This window comes from Echinops telfairi, unplaced genomic scaffold, assembly GCF_000313985.2.
Source record: "Echinops telfairi isolate 266 unplaced genomic scaffold, ASM31398v2 ScPeMD7_7436;HRSCAF=8474, whole genome shotgun sequence".
Taxonomy (NCBI): Eukaryota; Metazoa; Chordata; class Mammalia; order Afrosoricida; family Tenrecidae; genus Echinops; species Echinops telfairi.
In genome coordinates this window covers 3,349,181-3,355,014 of record NW_022111336.1, presented here as the reverse complement: position 1 = coordinate 3,355,014, position 5,834 = coordinate 3,349,181, and positions in this window count along the sequence as shown.

Genomic DNA, 5,834 nt, shown 5'->3' with positions numbered 1-5,834 from the left:
GCTTGTTGTTCCCTTGTCCCTGGGTTTGTTAACACCTCTTCCCTTTCACCCACCTCCCCCTCTCCCATGTCTCCCCGGAACTGTCAGTCCCTGCTAGCAACAATATGAACTTCATGGGAATCCATTAGAGGAATTAAGGCACAAGAGTACTGTGGTCAGATGTTTGCTGCAAAGTAAAAACAAATGCACACGGGAAAGAAAGACTATCAAAAAGATTGTGGAAAGAGGTGAGAGGAGCTTTTGCAATAGGAGGATGGAGATGATTGCAATAAAGAGAACACTGACCATCTGATATGCAAGCATCTCAAGAGTTAGGCAAAAAAAAGTTTTTCTTTTTTATAGAGACAGTAAACAAAGCTGGAAAGAATTGTATGTGGGGGGAATACAATGAGCAAGAGTGATGTGATGATCAGACAGCAGATCAAAAAATGTTTTACACTGAGGTCAGCCTACTCTCCCAGAGAGGACCTTTGGGAGGGTCTGGGGGATGCAAACCCTTGCCATTCTCTGCTGCTAACTAAAAGGTTGGATGTCATGAGTTTACCCAGAGGTGGGTCAGAAGAAAGGCCTGGTGATCTACTTTGAAAATAGCAGCCATTGAAAGCCCTATAGAGCAGAATTCTGCTTACTGAGTCAGGGTCAACTCAATAAATAGTAAGTGAAGTGGTGTGCTGGCTCGGGCTGAGTTTAGGCACCTAAAGGAGGGGGAAATATTTGTTTGTTTAACATATGTTTTGTTCCGACTGGTATGTGAGGACAAGCACTCCAACTAATTTTTTATGAGGCAAAGAACAAGAATTTGGGGAATCTGTGCCTGCGCTAGGTGCCCTGGTAGCATAGTGGGTTATTGGTTGGGCTGTTAACCACAAGGTGAGCAGTTCAAAACCACCAGTTGCTTCATGAAAGAATGACAAGGTTTTCTACTCCCATAAGATTGACCATCTTGGAAACTCACAGGGGACTTCTACTCTGTTCTAGAGGGTCGCTATGAGTCAGAATCAACCCCATGGCAATGGTTTTGTGCCTGACCTTGTCATAAGGAACCCCAAAGCATCTATTAGTCTAACCTAAGTCAGACAGAGAAGGTGGTTATTTGCAGTAAACCATTTTTTCCAGAGCTTATTGTATAGGATAAGTTCTTATTCTTTGGTGTTTTCTAGGGTCAGGGTTCAGGTAAAATTCAACGTTGTGGATACTCTTGAACGATCAATTAAAACGGGCTGCTGCAGGGCATGGGGAGAGGGCTGCGGCTACTACCCCGCAGCTACTGTTCTGCTATCAAGAACATCTTGGACATTGTGACATGGATTACCCATTTTGAGGCAGTATAAAATAGCAAATCATTACACATTCTCTTTCCATTTTCAAAATGGAAGTTGCTTTGTTACTTTTGTTGTTTTTTTCCTCTGCTTCGTCCTCCCCCCACCTTCTTCTGATATTCTATTCACTGTGGAATATTCAGGCAATACAATGATGAAGGAGCAGTAAAGTCACTCATAATCTGACAATAAAAATTGTGGTTAACATATTCAGCATATATGTTTCCATAACTTTTCCCACGTGTACTTTTGCTAACAAAAATGTTATCATATTGTGAATGCAAGTGAATCCTGTTTTCTTTGTTTAGCAATGTGTTCAAAACTTTTCCCAAAGCAATAAATCTAGTTCCATATCATCATTTTAATGACCACTGGGGATGCTATATTATGGAAACTCCGGGAGGTGTAGTGAAAGTTCTAAATTCAGATCGTCTGCGTTCTTTTTATTTTTCTTTCTGGCTATAAAGGGTTAGACAGTAACTATTTCAGGCTTTTGGGGGCACAGCAATCTCTTGTCACAAACTACTTAACTCTGCTATTATAGCGTGAAAGCAGCCACAGACAATATGTAAATGAATGGGCCTAGCTGTGTTCCGATAAACGTCCATTTACCAAAACAGGTGGCAGGCCAGATTTGCCTCAGGGGCTACTGTTTGCTGACCCCAGTTTTAGCCACTTTACACAGGTCCTGTAAGTTCTAAGAGCCTCAGTTTTCTCATCTGTGAGAAACCAGAATAATAATAGTGTGTTAGACTGGGTTGACTAGAGAAACAAATTCAGAGGCACTCTATGTGTGTAAGAGAGAGCTTTATATCAAAAAGCAATTACATATTGAAAAAACATCGCAGCCCAGTCCAGATCAAGTCCACAAGTCCAATATTAGCCCATAAGTCCATTACTAGTCCATAAATTCCTTTTTCAGACTTTTGTTGCCACTTGCAATGTTACCGAATGCAGGAAGATCACAGGCCAGAGGGTGAAAAGTCTCGTAGATCCAATGGCAGTGGAAGCATCTCCAGGTGGCTTGTCAGCAAGAAAGTGAAGCAGAGAAAGAGTGTGGCAGAATCAAGAGAGGGAAGTTTCCAGAATCCTCATGAGAAGGCCATGCCCGCACAGAGGCATCATTGGCTATGACCTGATTGACAGGCTAGACTCCAACCCCCACTCACAATCCCCTCAAGTTGATATGAGATTATGTAACTACAACAAATAGTTTCAAATAGAAAGGAATAGGGTGAGAGCAAAAAGGAATAATATTGAAACAGAAGAATGTCTTCAATAGCTGGTGTTGGACATTGTGGAAAGCAATATGGTGCTACCTCAAACAAATGGGGATTGACTCGGTTTCAAGGGAGGATGAAGGTCCACAAGACAGAGAAACGAAATCAGGGGAGGGGAGAGTAGGAGATGGAGGAGAGGGTGTTATGAATGGTTTAAGCTGTTGAATGCAGCGTCGATGGTCTGAAATATACATCCTTACCTAATTCACAATTTAAAAAGTCATTACAAATGTAAAAACTAAACAATGTTGCAAAATTTCTACATGCAAAAAAATGCAACAGGATCCATGTATCCACCATACATAAAATCAATAAAAAATGGATTAGGGTCCAAACTGTGCAAACCAAAAAGCATACAATTCTTCGAAGAAAGCTCAAGGGTAATGCTGTTGGGCCTAGCTTTTAACAATAGACTATCTAATATAATATTAGCACAAACAACAAAAGATGACATAAATAAATGGGACATCATAAAAATTTTAAACATTGGTTGATCAAAGTCTTTACAAAAAATAAAAGCTACAGACTGGAAAAATATCTTCAAAATTACATATCCAACACAGATATCATAGCCAAAACATGCATAAGACTTAGACAATTTTACAATAAAATGACAAATAAGTCCATCATAAAATAGGCAAAGGACTTAAGTAGACATTTCACCAAAGATCACATTCAGCCAGGGGACATTAGAGAGGGATGAGAGGGTAGTCAATGGGGTTTGAAAGGCTTGTTTTCAAACAAGCAGCCATCTTAAGGACATCAACTAAGCCCACGTGGAAGAAGCACACCAACATCCAAGGATTGTAAATTATATGCTCCAATCTGAAGGAGGGAATAGTATCAGATCTTAAAGCGTGAGATTCTCTTGTGCAGAAGGCTATAGATGGCAGTGGAAGCTCAAAATACTACATTGGCAGGATCTACACAGGGAATAAGCCACTGGAGATTTCCCTCTGATCATAACTGAGGGATGGGAATGGCTTGGTGATCAGAGACCACTAGAGTAGATGTAAATGATCAATCAGACTGGAGTGGTGAAAACCTTGTCACTTGATCTCCCTTTTGATATGCTTTGTGCTTGATCTGCTTGTTAATATTGTCCGGTTTGTTTGGCTTTTTTCAGATTGAGGTTTGTCTTTGTTGTATTGTATCATTTTGATAGCCTTCTTGACTCCCTGTTCTGTGTGTTTCTATGTTTCTTGGTCTATGAAACCCAGGATAGTGAATCTATAGAGACAATAACTAGATTAAGGGTTCCTGGGGGCGGGGTACGGCAGGGAAGGTGGGAGCGGTAACAGGGAGCTGCTATCAACGAGTTCAAGAAGGAAGAAAATGCTTTGAAACTGATTGGGAGCAATTGTGCAACACTGCTTCATAGTATTGAACTGTGGAATGGTATGATGTCTGAATTAGCTCCTAATAAGATAGCTTGTAAAAAAGTGTCTGGAAAATGATGATGGCAATATATGTACAAATGTGTTTGATACAACTGATGCGTGGACTGTTGTAAGAGACTCCAATAAAGTGATTTGTTAATAAAAAAAATAAAACAAATAGTCCTCTAACACCTAAGACCACAGAACAATAAAGACAAAAATCCTTTTATTGAAAAGCTCCAAAAAACATATCTGGGAGCACTTTCAGCAAATATTTAGCCTGACTCTGATCAATGGCAATGTGAATATATAAAAATTTAAAACTTCTGCTGGTCAAGTAAACACAATTAGACAAGTACAAAAAAGAAGGGTGCTTAATGGGACGGAAATAGTCTCACCAACAACTAAATAGCTTTTTAAATGGAAACAATATTTGTGGTGCAATGGATATAACATAAGGTATATGTTGAGTGCTCAATGAAATTTCCCATCATTATTATTGTTTCATCACTACCTACTGACAGAATTTTAAAAATTGTTTTATTGAGGTATAATTGACATATAATAAACTACATATATTTAAAGTGTTCCATTTGGAAAGTTTCCATGAAATCATATCCACACTCAAAAGAGTGACGACATCCATCACCCTAAAGGTATCCCTAGAAGATTCAATCCTGCTCCCCTCATTCCCAAGTAACTGTTGATCTGTTTTCTGTCACTATCCTACTAACAGATTTTTGATGGTTTGCAACTATTCAACATATATATATAAAGACACGGCCATACACATTTATGGACATATATTTGCATATACAAGGCTCAGTTTCTCCTCGGATAAAATGCTGTTAGAGGGCTGATAATATGTAGAGTGTGTTTCTTTGATATTGTTATTAAAAAAAACCAAAACGCTCATTGCTTTCCAGTTGATTCTGACTCATAGCAACACTTAGGACAGATTAGAACTGTTTCTATTAGTTTTCGAGACTGTAACTGTTTATGGAGTAAAAAGCCCCTTCTTTTTTCCTGCCTCTAGAGCGACTGGTGGTTTCAAATAGCTGACCTTGCGGTTAGTAGCCCAGTATGTAACCACTACACCACAAATCACCATTGAGCCAGGTAGCCATATGCATTGACTATTTCTCAGTTACGTACAGTTGTTGTATTGATGGTGGGTCCATGTATTATTCGCTGCCATTGAGTCAACTCCAGCTCAGGGTACTAGGTGAGATGTTGCCCAGCCACACAGTTGAGACTAGACCAGTCAATAAGCAGGATTTTCATTGGATGATTTTTGAAAGTAGATCATTAGACTTTTCTTCCTAGTCCATCTTAGTCTGGAAGTTCTGCTAAAAACTGTTCAGCATCCTAGCAACATGCAAGTCATCACTGACAGATGCATGTGTTGGTGTGCCCAAGGTAATTCAGTGTGCAAGTCAGGAGTGGGAGTTCTCACTTGAAGTATCTAGAGGTAGTTAAATAGCCTTGGGTAGGCTCTAAGCAAGAATCAACAGATTCAAGAGGTAATGCCCTAGCACATTTAATAATTACAGAAAAAAACATTGATGAGATGAGTGGTGTTACAAGGAGATTATGAGCTAGGAATGTTGTACAGACTCTAATGTCTTTGTATGAAAAAAGCATAAGATTCTAGGGCAGAAGTTGAATTCCAAGGATGTGCGTATGATTCCAGCTTGAAAGCCCTATCAGAGCACTGAGACCCTGCTACGCTGCCTATCTGTAAAACCAGCCCAACTCATTATTAGTCATGAAGAAGTTATGTACTTTCTGGATAAGTCCTTCCTGCTCTTTTGTGTTGCTGTTGTTAACTCGGACTCATGGCAACCTCAGGCACG